This window comes from Mus caroli, chromosome 3, assembly GCF_900094665.2.
Source record: "Mus caroli chromosome 3, CAROLI_EIJ_v1.1, whole genome shotgun sequence".
NCBI classification, from domain to species: domain Eukaryota; kingdom Metazoa; phylum Chordata; class Mammalia; order Rodentia; family Muridae; genus Mus; species Mus caroli.
Window position 1 is genome coordinate 17,183,371 of NC_034572.1, and position 13,173 is coordinate 17,196,543.

General features: G+C 41.5%; 1 pseudogene; it reads left to right on the forward strand.

The window, feature by feature from the left end:
* The first annotated feature begins 6,423 nt into the window (after nt 1–6,423).
* Nucleotides 6,424–8,822, forward strand: LOC110291052 (annotated as a pseudogene).
* The last annotated feature ends 4,351 nt before the right edge of the window (nt 8,823–13,173 follow it).

Genomic DNA, 13,173 nt, shown 5'->3' on the forward strand with positions numbered 1-13,173 from the left:
GCCATCTATCCACGGTGAAATCTGTCAGTTGTAGCTATTTATGGATCTATTTGACCCTGTAAGTTTACTTCTTATACTTATTTTGCCAAAAGAGACAAATAGTCTGTAAAGGTAACTAAGAAACATGATGTGGTATAGTATAAGTGAAAAGGGGGCTTTCTAACCCAGTAATGGTAAATCAAACCCTACCATTGTTGCTGTATGGCACTGAATATGTCACTAATATCTCTTTCCTTATATCTATATCTAGACAGACAGACAGACAGATGATAGGTAGGCAGGCATATAGATGGATGAATAGATAGATTATTAATATATCTGCTTATCTGTAGGATGGTGTAGGGTTTTCTGTGCTACTACATTCATTGGTGTTAAGAAGAGAGTAACTGAAGAAATAAACATAAAATTATATGTCATCTATAACTGTACTTAACATATGGCATGCTCATGAGCTGTCTTTGTAATTTTTCAAGTTAGACACACACACGAAAAAAAACCCTATAAATGTAATTGATGAAGGGAAGGAGGACTGTGGGTTTTTTTTTGTAGATGGGTGATGCTGTGGGCTGTTTAGCCCTCATTTTATTTTTCAGGAATAGCCTACATTCTTCAGTGTGATATCAACCAAAGTTTTAAGAAACAAAATTCTCTAAAGAAAAGTTGTCTGAATCTTTAAATGTACAATTGTTACCTGGAATTACTTAATTCAACAGAAGTCTATGGTTAAGCTACAACTAAGGAGTAAACAGAAAACTGATGAATATTATCTGGAGGTACTTATCTGGGGTGTGTGTGTAGTAGTACATGCTTGCAGTATATGGTAGACACACGTAAGGGTGAGCGCCACAGATGGAGAGAATTCCAATTTAACAAAAGGATCTTCTGCCAGCTTTAGAGATGTTAGCAAATATTTCCTACACAAGATAAGTCTCAGATTTTCTTTCATCAGAAAGAGCCATTGATTCCTCGGGGTTACTAAGGAAATGGAGTTTGATATTGGCTTAGGAAACATCATACTCTCCCCAAACCTTTGGCTCCATCCACACAAGCAGTGATAAAAGTCCGCGGTGCTCACACAGAGTTGTGATCTTCTCCTTGGAATTTTACACTTTAAACACACACAGTGTTTCGTGGACAATCTCCGTCATTCTGGTCATCCTTCGTCATTCTGTCTTTTCCATTTAAACTATCACACTGACCTTTAGACCTCATCCAGACCTCATGGGTGTCCCGAAGAAGACAACACATGGATCCTTTAAGAGCCAGACATTTTCTATACCTCCACCTCCCCTTGGTGGGGGTAACTGAATAAAGGCTGCTATCTTCTCTGGGTCCGGCTTCAAGGATTTATTTTAAAACCTGTATCATCAAATAATAAATGCTTTCAGCTGAATCGAATGCCTAAAATGAGAACAGAGACACCTTAAGATGCTTCATAATCTAACCAACCATCCACTGGTAGACAGTATCCAGTTACCTCTCCTGTCTGTACTCAGTTGGCTTCCTAAAATAGAGAGGGATAAGGAACACAGGCTTCACTTCATAAATGAGCTCCGTCTCAGCTGTGGGCTCTCCAGAAATGATTCAACACCACAGATGGAATCCACATGTGAATATCCACGTGACGACTGACTAGCAAGATTTCAATGAAACCAGAGAACATTTTTTTTTTTTTTAGCTCAAGTATATTTGGCCAGTTTAGGTTGGGGGAAGGGCTGGAATCACAGTGAACAACTGAGGTACTGAAGGCAAAGAAACAAAAAAATCCATGGAAAGACCTTCTAAGCAATGAGGGTAGGCTTTTTGGAACCATTGGTCTGCTTGTTTCCAGGTTTTGTTTGTATTTGTTCTTTTTAAAGCCAAGGAGCTTTCTAAATTTCTTCAAAGGATAGTTTTGCATTGGGCATTTTATTAGGGGCTTTTTCTCTCAGAAAGAAACCTCAGTAGAAACCACCCTGAGAGAAAAAGCTACAAAGGCAGGATTATGGAAGTCCAAGAAATAAATAAATAAGACCAAGAGAACAGAAGTGGAGCCACAGCTAAAACAGATGTTTTGCATTTCAGACTGGAGGCAAATCAGACCAGAAGCAGGAAAGTATGGCTCCACTGCCATGTGCTGTGAATCTTGTGTCTTTGATGGAGCTTAAACCAAGAACTCAAAGAGATCCAAGGCTGTCACAGAAACCCACACTGTAGTAGGAAAGAAAACAGCCAGCTCAGGTGCCATCATAGCCTCCTTTAAAGAATCCACGAGGTGTCTGGGACGTACAAGGAGACCTGGGGGAGAGACAACTTTACTCCCTGGCTCTTGGAGTCACTATACATGCAGCTGTGATCAGGCTAAACTCTGAAATCCCAGAATCATTTGGCAAAGCAGATCCCCAGAATCCATATAAGAAAACCATATAAAATGGGTGTAGAGTGTACACTTTCTATTTCAGCAGTGAATAGTGAAAGGAGATATAGTAGAAGGTAGATACCCAGCTCACTGAACAATTAGTCTGGCCTACTTGGAAAAGTACTAGACAAATGAGTGCTCCCATCTCAAGCAAAAAGTGGAAGGCATCTGAGGAAGGACATCCAAGCAAGCACACTCACTGGGGGGGGGGGGGGGGAATATGGTTGCCAGAGCACCAGCCCTGTGGACTGCTGTTTCCTTATCCATCCAGAGAGAATCCTAGCCCTTCAGTCTGTCACAGAGAGCAGATGACTCAGCACCTTCAATCATTTTCTCTAGCAAGGCAAAACCTCTCAAGTTAGTGTTCTATAAGCATGGTCAGAGAGTTTCCATTCTGTTCCTTATCAAAACACTGCCATTCCTTTGATAACAGTTATGAAATCATCTCTCAGAACTTGGGTATCTTTAAAGAGTTGGGTTTTTTTTTGTTTTTTTTTTTGTTTTTTTTTTTATGCAAGCTGCCCGTTCTCCCTCCCCCGCTTCACCAAGATTCAATTAACGAGAGGAGGAATGTGGTGGTTTTTAACAAGTTCTTCTAAGCCAAACTGCTTAGAGACATACATTAGGCTGCCTTTAGTAATGGGAAAAAATTATCTCACCATGACTGGACTTTCTCACCTCCAAAAGAGGATTCCTATCTGTCACCTGGACAGCCAAGATTGATTTTTCTAATTAAGCAGGTATTTGTACTGGCACAGGGAGCCACAGACGTCTTCCCTACTGTATCTTCCCAACATATTCCTGTTTGTGTTCATTTTCCATCCTGTTTAAAGCTCCCTAGTGTTGAATCGGGAGGGGTCAGGAACTCACTCTATGAAAACACCCATTAAAATCTCTGGCTGCTTTCAGAAAGAAATGTGTCAACACAGGCAAAGGAAAGAAAACATGTGATAGAAATCTCTTTGGACTGAGTTTGGCTCCCACGTGGACAGAATTTGCCTTCACCAGTTCCCACACACTGCCCCCCACCCCCGGGTCTGCCCTGCTCCAGCTGGGTCTGCCCTGCTCTGCTTCTCAGGGCCTGCCAATGCAGATGGCTGTAGGAAGCAGGCTGTTAGCACTTTGAAAGGCTATGTGGCACTTCCTGCCTTTTAAAAAGGTACACGAAGCTCTTGTGCAGCCTTCAGTGATGAGACCGGCTTGCGGTGTAATTCAGTTTACTTAAGGGAACAATTTGGAGCCATGAAGAGCAAAGCCCAGTTCGGGCCCCACAGTGCTGGGTCATGTGGCCTCATGACTTTCTTTCAGTGGGAGACACTAAGAGGATAAAACTGAGATCAGTAAGAAAAGCTTGCATCTTTTTTAGTTTGTTCCTGGTACATCCATTACCTAATATTTTATTTAAAAGCTCAGTCCCTGCACTAATTGAACAGGCTAATCTCAATTTAGGAGTTGGCCTGCCCTCACATGATGACAGCTAACTGTTAACTGTCTTTAAAAAATAGAGGAAAGAAAAAATTAAAAAGAAACAAAGAGGAAGAAAAGAAGTGTAAGAAATGGCTAAGGGTAATTTAAGGGTTGTGTGAACTTATTAAAGGAACAATTGTTTCAAAGACAAAGGATAGCCTTAGGGCTGGGTTGGGAATTAGTTGGTGGAGTACTTGATTAGCATACACAAATCCCTGAATTCTGTCCACAGCACCACACACAGTGTGGTGGCCAAAGTCAGTAATCTCAGAACTAAGGCGGTAAAGGCAGGAGGATCAGAAGTTCAAGGTTACATAGGAAGTTTGAGGTCAGACAGGTCTACTTCAGACCCTAACCAATTAAAACAATCCAATAAAAAAAATTCTTTCAGCTACTGTCCCTTACATTCATTTGGCAGTTGCAGCTCTTAGTAGGTACTGGAAGCCCAAGTTGTCCGAGTAGGCTACACAGCCTCAACACTCAGACTCAAGGTTGAACTCTAAGCTCTTCCCTGAAGTCTCGAGCCTTCCTGATTCTCTCTTCCTCTGGAACCCTGTATCTAATCGCTTGTCTTGCTCCATGAAGTACATCTGTAGTTAAGTCAGAATAATTTGCTGTCTTTCACTTTGGAGAATCATTGCAATACCTTCTTCTCTGCATATCCAACCTGTCCACTCCTTTACAGTCAGAGGAAAAAATAGCTTTTGTATTATCTTCGGCACTCTTAATTAAATTCTGTCATTTCACACTCTGAGACTCTAGTAGTTTCCAGTGAATACTACCAAGATACCAATATCCCCATCAACAGACCTTTCTAGACTCTCTCACATGAGGAGGCTGGTACCTTCCACAAAGATGAAAAGAGATGCTTCACTTAACCATTTTAACTAGAGGTTGCATTGTTTGATTTATTTTGTTTTGAGGCAGGGTCTCATGTACCCTAGACTAGCCTCAAACTCACTACTATATAATCCATAGTTACCTTGAACTTCTAAACATTCTGCATCCATATCTCGGGTCTGGGACTACAGATATCCATCTACATGACTAGTTTATGAATTGCAGGGCCTTTTGCATGCTAGTCCACCATTCTACCAACTGATCCATAGCTCCAGCCTATGTTTAATATGTTTCTTATTATGTTCTTAAATTATCCTCTATACTTATTGGTAGTATGTCCTCATAAATTTCAGTTTTAGTAAAAATGCTTATAAATTTAGTTAACAAGAACCCATCAACCCCCTGATCTCTTATATCAGATCACCTTTATTATCTGAGTATCATTGATTCCTGATCAGATTGATGCCCTCAGCATTCCTGGAAAAGCATCTAATTGCTGGGACTGCCCTCAGTAAGATTGCTTTTAGGTAGGTTTAGTCCCAGTGTTTTTCCCTTTGATGCTATTTTTTACTAATCTTCTATACTCTGACCCTCACCATATTTTCCTAACTATAAATTTCTAGTTGGGGCCATGGATCTAGAAGTTGAGCCCTTTGTATGTTTTCTTTTTCTGCAAAACAGATATTGCAATGGTTCATGTAGCTGTGGTAATGGCACCGGATGAAGTCACTCTTACTATGTTTAACCCAGTCTCACAACCCTGTCCTTTACATAGGCCTTTAGAAATGGTATCACACTTGTGTTCATATCTCTTGATGACTAGCTATCACAACTGCCATTGTCTGGGTGGAACATTTAGCATACTGGGAGGCAGCTGTAAAACACAGCCACTTAGTTGCCGTTTTGTTGCTGTAATAAAATGCCCTGCAGGGAACAACTGAAGGGAGATAGGGTTTATTTTGTTTCATAGTTCTGAAGGGATATACTCCATCATGGCAGAGAAGACAGGGCATCAGATAGAAGAGGCATGGTGGCAGGAGCAGGAGAGTAGTTTGTCACATTACATTCATAGTCAAATAACAGAGTAAATGAGAGAAGCCCAGCTATAATGCTTCACAGACCCCACCCAGTGACCCTCTTCTTACAGCAAGACTATGTCTTCTAGGTTTTACCACCTTCCCAAATAGCACAACCATCTAGGGGCCAACTGTTCAAAGACTTGAGACTGTGGGACATATTTTACATGCAAACCATAACACCCTGTACTAAGAAACATTCCCTCAGATCTGACCATATTGAACCTCATTCTTCCTTCAAATGTATACTATCTTGTCATGTCTCTGTCTACTTTTAACTCATTGCATAAGCCTCAGCAAAGCATCCTGGTTGTCCCCATTTTGCACCAAACACACACAGATGCAAATATACATATACCTATATGCATATATACACACCTATAAACAAACACATAGATATACAAAAATTATATACACAAGTGCATATATACATACGAACACTTATGGATATACACAATACATAAACACATATGTATACATATATATATATGCACATATATATAAACACACATTCAAACAGATGTAAACATACATACATAGATACATACATATTGATAAATATACACTATGGTCAGTTGAACAAGAAATGTCTTCCATTTGTGGCACAGCTTTGGGAGTTCTGAGGTACCTTACTTCAAGGAGATGGCACAGGGAATACAAGTCCCACGCTACTTCGAGTTTGCCCTCTGCTTTGAACTTGCAATTGAGAATGTGAGCTCTCAGCTTCCCCCTCCTATCGCCATGCCTACCACTTGCTGCTATGCCTCTCCAGAGACACAGTCCTTGATGGGCTTTTATCTTTCAGGAGTCAGAAATCAAAATAAACTCTTTCCTCTATAGCTTGTCTGGGTAATGGATGTAAAACCATGCCAGGAGAGGGAATGGGAGGAGACATAAGTGAAAGAATGAACTGCAGGCTGAACCAGCTCTGTGTCCTAGAATTTAAAACATGGGGGTGTAGGTTAAGAGGAGAGTAAGAAAATACACCAGAATGAGAACTTCAAGAGAACGTATCACTATCTCAAAATGGAGACTCTCTGGAACAGAGTTTCACTATAATGGAAGAAAGCATTGGGAGAAAGGATAAGCTAATCACTCAGTTGCAGAATCCATAAACTGAAAGACCTGGAAGAAACAAAAGTCAGGCTGAGGCCCTGTTTTGGGCAAGGAACAGCCATTAGTGATAATGGAAAAGCAACCAAGAAAACCACTCACTGTAAGATCCTGGATCCTCTTTGCTCACCCAGTGGTGAGCCACCAAGCACCTCAGAACAGGGTCTCGCTGATAATGAGAAAGGGTGGACTGATCTATGAGAACACTCTTGGTCGTTGTGGAGAGCAAACGCACCCAGCTGACATGTACAAAGGCCACGGTTTCCTTTCACAAATAGGGAATCATGTTCCTGTGAGAACTTTATTTTTTTCTTTAAAACTCTCAGGAATGAAGGTGATCCTGTGAGCTTGCTGATCCACTGCCATCCTCAGCTCAGCCCTTTTATCTTTGAGTCTCCATTGTATCCACAGAGGAAGGGTGGCACAGTTAATTAGATGAGAAGTTAATTAGAATCTAGGTCTCCCACTATTTCTCCCTTCCTTCAGCAGTCCCTCCAATTCCTGAAAGTTCTGCTTAAAGGGAAGGTTTACCCCCTGGAGGCTTACTTTGCATTAACACAGGCAGCCCCACCCACTTTCTCTGGGGAATCATCGCGGCCCCACCCACTTTCTCTGCGGTATCATCGTGGCGGCTGGGACCCTATACACACATTCTGAAAACTGGAGGGCCTTCAAGGCCCTCATCACTGCTCAGTTCAGCGGGACTCTGGTCTGAGTGTTCTCCGCACAACCCCACTTCCACTTTGACCAAACCAAGTACACACCTGAATTTCTCCGAAAATTTCCTGCTGGCAAGGTTCTAGCACTTGAGGATAATGATGGATGCTGTGTGTTTGAGAGCAATGCCATCACCTATTATGTAAGCAATGAGGAGCTGCAGAGAACTATGGCAGAGACAGCATCTCACATGGTGCAGTGGGTGCGCTTTGCTGACAGTGACATAGTTCCTCCACCTAGCACCTGAGTGTTCCCCATCTTGGGCATTATGTACCACAACAAACAGGCCACTGAAATGCAAAAGAGGAGGCGAAGCTAATCCTGGGGCTGCTAGACACTCGCTTGAAGACGCAGACTTTTCTGGTGGGTGAGCAAGTGACACCGGCTGATATCACAGTTGTCTGCACCCTGTTGTGGCTGTATAAACAGGTCTTAGAGCCTTCTTTTCGCCAGGCCTTCCCCAATAACAACTGATGGTTCCTTACCTTCATTAACCAGCCCCAGTTCAAGGCTATTTTGGGGGAGGGAAAACTGTATGAGAAGATGGTGCAGTTTGATGCTAAGAAGTTTGCAGAGAACCAGCCTAAGAAGGATATTCTAACGAAAAAAAAGGGTTCATGAGAATAGAAAAAGAAGCCCCAGGCTGAGCGGAAAGAGGAAGAAAAGGCAGCTGCCCCAGCTCCTGAAGAAGAGATGGATGAGTGTGAGCAGACATTGGCTGCTCAGCCCAAGGCCAAGGACCCTATCCCTCACCTGCCCAAGAGTACCTTTGGATTGGATGAGTTTACACGTAAGTACTCCAATGAGGACCCTCTCTGTGGCACTGCTATATTTTGGGGAGCACTTTGATAAAGATGGCTGGTCCCTGTGGTATACTGAGTACCGCTTCCCAGAAGAGCTCATCCAGACCTTCATGAGTTATAACTTCATCAAGGGAATGTTTCAGCTATTGGACAAAATGAGGAAGAATGCCTTTGCATGTGTTATCCTCTTCGGAACCAACAACAGCAGCTCCATTTCTGGCGTTTGGTTCATCCGAGCCAAGAGCTTGCCTTTCCGCTGAGTCCAGATTGGCTGGTGGACTATGAGTATTATACTTGAAGAAACTGGATCCTGGAAGCGATGAGACCCTGGTTTGAGAGTACTTTTCCTGGGAGGGGGCCTTCCAGCACGTAGGCAAAGCCATCAATCAAGGCAGGATCTCCAAGTGAACATGTCTTGCCAGTCGCCTAGCTGCCTGCACCTACCCTTCCTTTAATGATGGGGGTCATTAAAGGAAACTGATCATTGAAAATAAAAATGCTTACATTTATGCCATGTACCTCATTGGGAAAGTACCACGGGATTTCATCTACCAGAGTTTGTAGACTGGGAATTACTGGGGCTTAAGGATAGATGTGAATTGTGTCTTGTCCACTCATCTCTCTGTGGTACATTCTATCACTTCAGGTGAAAAGGAAAAAAATAGAGGGTGAGTTAGACAATGAGTGCTGAACAAGGCCCTTCAGAGAAGAATATGATTTGTCACACCCTTGAGACTAAAGCCATGCCAGGGATAAATGGATGGGAGGAAGGATTGCTAAATTTTAGGAACACTCAGGGTAATGTTCCCAGTAGGGCTCTGATTATGTATGTCTTATACAATACAATGAAATGAAGATAATTTCTGAAATCTTCATTTTTCCAGTTGGAGTTCTTGGAACTGCAGATCCCTCATCTGTAGAAGGAAACTAACACACATCTCTTCTGATATTTGTAAGGACAGAAAAGACCACTGTTAAAAACCACACTCATGGTCCATGTCTATAGCTATGAGGACAAATAAAGTGAAAATGCAGAAGACTGTAGGGATGTTCCACAGTGCTCCACTTTTCCGGCCAGGGTCTGAAAGAGAGGACAGAAGTTGCCACCAAGCTCAGCTGCCAGATAGCCAGACTCATTTGCTGGCTCTTCTGGAAGTGAAACTTCAGTCTGGCACCTGACAAAATGAGTCAGTTTGCATGAAGAGGAACATCTATTATTGGTATCTTCAACACCATTAAAAGAGTGGGCCACCCAGCCAACTGGAGACCATTCAGCACTAACTGAGTTCTTGGAACAAGAACATGGCTTTTGCAAAATTTCAACCTGTTTAAAATAGATAGGCTCAGAGGTCAGCTGAGAACATGTCTTGAGTCTGTGTTTGTGTCTATTCTAAGGCAACTCGGGGACAATTGTCCCAAACAATTTTTTGAAATAGATAGCACTAAGTTCAGGCACTGTTTTTCTTTGGACAAGGCATCCTTGTATTTCTATTTTCACAGGGCTTCCCAGTCTGCAGTAAGAGAAGGCTGGGATCATGGAACAATGAAGGACTTATCTAGGGTAATGAGGAGCTGGGCAGTGGCTCATGTGTTTAACGCCAACATTTGAGGGGCTGAAGGAGTTAAGATCACCTTGAACTTAAGGCCAGCTTCTTAGGGAGTTCAAGGACAACCTGGGCTACATAGTAAGTTTCAGGCCAACCTGAGCTATAGAGTTAAAACAAATCCAAAGAACCTTCAGTGAAGGAAGCAAAAACTGGAGGATGAAGATGACTTCATCCACATTTCAGATCTGGAGGCTAATTTAGTCTGAAATGCCTCTTCTCAAATAAAACAATAAATGGTGAAACAAATACATAGTCCTTAAAGCCACTAGAAAGTTACAAGTGTCCTCCAAAGGAGGTTTTTATGGAGCTTTTTAGGATTTGTTATCTCTGTCCCCCAGGAGGTCCTACCACCAGCTATCTGTACTGAAACAAGCTAGAGGAGAGCCATTTACATAAAGGACAGGGAGGAGGCTGCAAGCACCAGAGGCATTGAGGCTTCATGAGATGCAAGATTCTCCAAGAGGATTCATTTCTGTGCTAGGAGTTGTTTGTTCTCCACAGCTCTCAGAAGGATTTGTAGGGCAGATTTCCCCCAGCTTCACCCACACGTTTTATAAATTGGAAGCTGAGGGATGTAGAGGTGGACAGGGAGAAGGCCCTGAATATCATTCCCAGAAACTCAGCAACAGAAGAGGAGATGGGCTCCTCAAGGGTTGGCTTACAGTGCATGCCAGAGTCCAAGTAAGAAAGGCTGATTCCTCCATGGTAAGACATGGCTCTCTTTATCAATTTACTTTCACGTCTTGCTCTAATTTTAAGCTGTTTGCTAGGGCCTGGTTTCTTTTTTCGTCATAGTTTTTGTTTTTTTTTTTTGAGACAGGTTCTCACTATGTAGCTCTAGTTTTCCTGGAACTCATTGTATAGACCAGGCTGATTTCAAACTCAGAGATTTGCCTACCTCTGTCTCCCAAGTGCTAAGATGAAAGATATGCACCACCAGGCCCAAAGTAGATCTAGTTTCTTAAACTTTGAGTCACAACCCCATGTAGAGCCATGTAATTCAATGCAGATGGATCACAAAGAATTTGAGATATGTGAAGGATCTGTAATCACACTACCAGAAATTAGTTCAAAATCAACTGCATTCAAACTTCCAGGTGTTTCTGCCAGTGTCACCCATGCAATATCCTGTGACTTCACTTAAGCCTTGGTTCTAGGCACACAAGGTGCTCACCTCACAGGATGCCCAATACAACACACAACAACAGTAAAAGTTGCCCAAATCCCATGGTTCAGACTAGCTGCTGTTGTATACTGTTCACTTGAAGCCAATTGTATCTGCCATCCCAGAAAACAAGACCATTAATATTTTCTCACTGTTGGCCTTCAAATAAACATATCACTATATTGAACTGTATTAGATTGTTTGGCTTTAAAAACTGCTGTTTGAGTTGCTGACAAGAGTTTCACAAAAAGAAAAACAAACAAACAAATGAAACAGAGAAAGGTTTTTCTATAAATTTTGGTTCTATTCCCAGCAATGCCTAAAACACCCTTAAAACATGCAACATTTTAACTGTAAAATCAAAAGATGCATCAACTCTGAAAAACATTGAAAATACTCTTGTCCTGCAGTATCAAAAATTCAATCACGATTTCATTCTTTTTGTAAAAGTAAACAATTATCTCCAAAAGAGCTGTTTTAAAATAAACCTGTCATAATCTTCTACCAGGAAATGTTTAATCTATACCAGTTTTATGTGTATATAAACAGAGACTTGAGAAAAATTTAAGGTTTTTGCAAATTATTTCAAGTGGGAAAGGTTTAAGAAGGCCTTCTCTAGTGTAAAACGATCATGAGCATACAGCTACGTATTTTTCCTTAATGAACACCCATGTTAAAAACAAAAAAACTTGTTCATGGCAACCTCTCTCTTTTTTTTTAATATTTATTTATTTATTATATGTAAGTACACTGTAGCTGTCTTCAGACACTCTAGAAGAGGGAGTCAGATCTCGTTACGGATGGTTGTGAGCCACCATGTGGTTGCTGGGATTTGAACTCTGGACCTTCGGAAGAGTAGTCGGGTGCTCTTACCCACTGAGCCATCTCACCAGCCCAGCAACCTCTCTTTAACTTCAAAGAACCTAAACACTCAAAAAACTTAGTTTAACATGTAACCCTCTTGCTTCCTTTGCTCTAGTAAAATATAATGGTTATAATAATAGAGGTATCAGATGCTCTCTTCGAGACAAAGAAACTCTTTTGGCAAGAGAATTTTCAAACACTGAAAAGACAGGAAAATATGTCTGCAGCTCAGCTCCAAGCACATATCTTGGGAAACTCACAAGCATACAAGTCAATCAGCACTAGGGAACCAGCTGAGGGATTCTGACCTCTTCCAATGACTGCACTCACACACCTATATCCACACAGGGACGAGCACATTCATGTAAGTCAAAAAATAAAATGAATCTTTAAAAGAAACACTTTTAGGGGCCTGTATGAAAGAGGTGCTCATGCTTGCCAGTGATTCATTTTAAAATAATGGGTAGGAGGGGACCTGAATCTAGCTAACAAGACTTTTCTTACATCTGAAATATTTTATTTGACCAAAGATAAACCGTTCTTCAGAGAAAACTTGCCTTGACTGCTCAAGCCTAAACTAATTTTTTGCTTACAGTTTTTAATCTCACATATAATTAGTATGGTATTAATTATATGTAACATGAGTCTTTTCTTAATTATTTTATGCACATTTGTTTCCCCAACTAGAGAGTGAGCTTTTTGACTATAGCTATATATTATATGTATTCTGTACACTTATGGAGCGTTTTGGTGTTGGAATCACAGAAAGCCAATCTGCAAGTAATTTTTGAAGGAAGAATTCTGAGCTGGAGTGTCTCTGGTATAAGATGTTACCTCAATTTTTACAGTCAGCATATGAATACAGAATCACTTGCACATATTTCAAATCAGACCCATGCTTTGTGTTAGATGCCTGCATTGAAAGGAAGAGGAGGGGGAGGCCAATACTTTTGCATTCAAGAGCTCAGGAATCTAAGGCTAAAGACAGATGACACAAATTGTAGTGAAAGCCTGAGCTTCTGAATAGCTTCAGACAGACCTGATACATCTTAGGTGGCCACGTTTTAGCTTTGAAATTTACCTCTACTTTCTGAGACTGCACATGCTAACCTTGATCAGACCC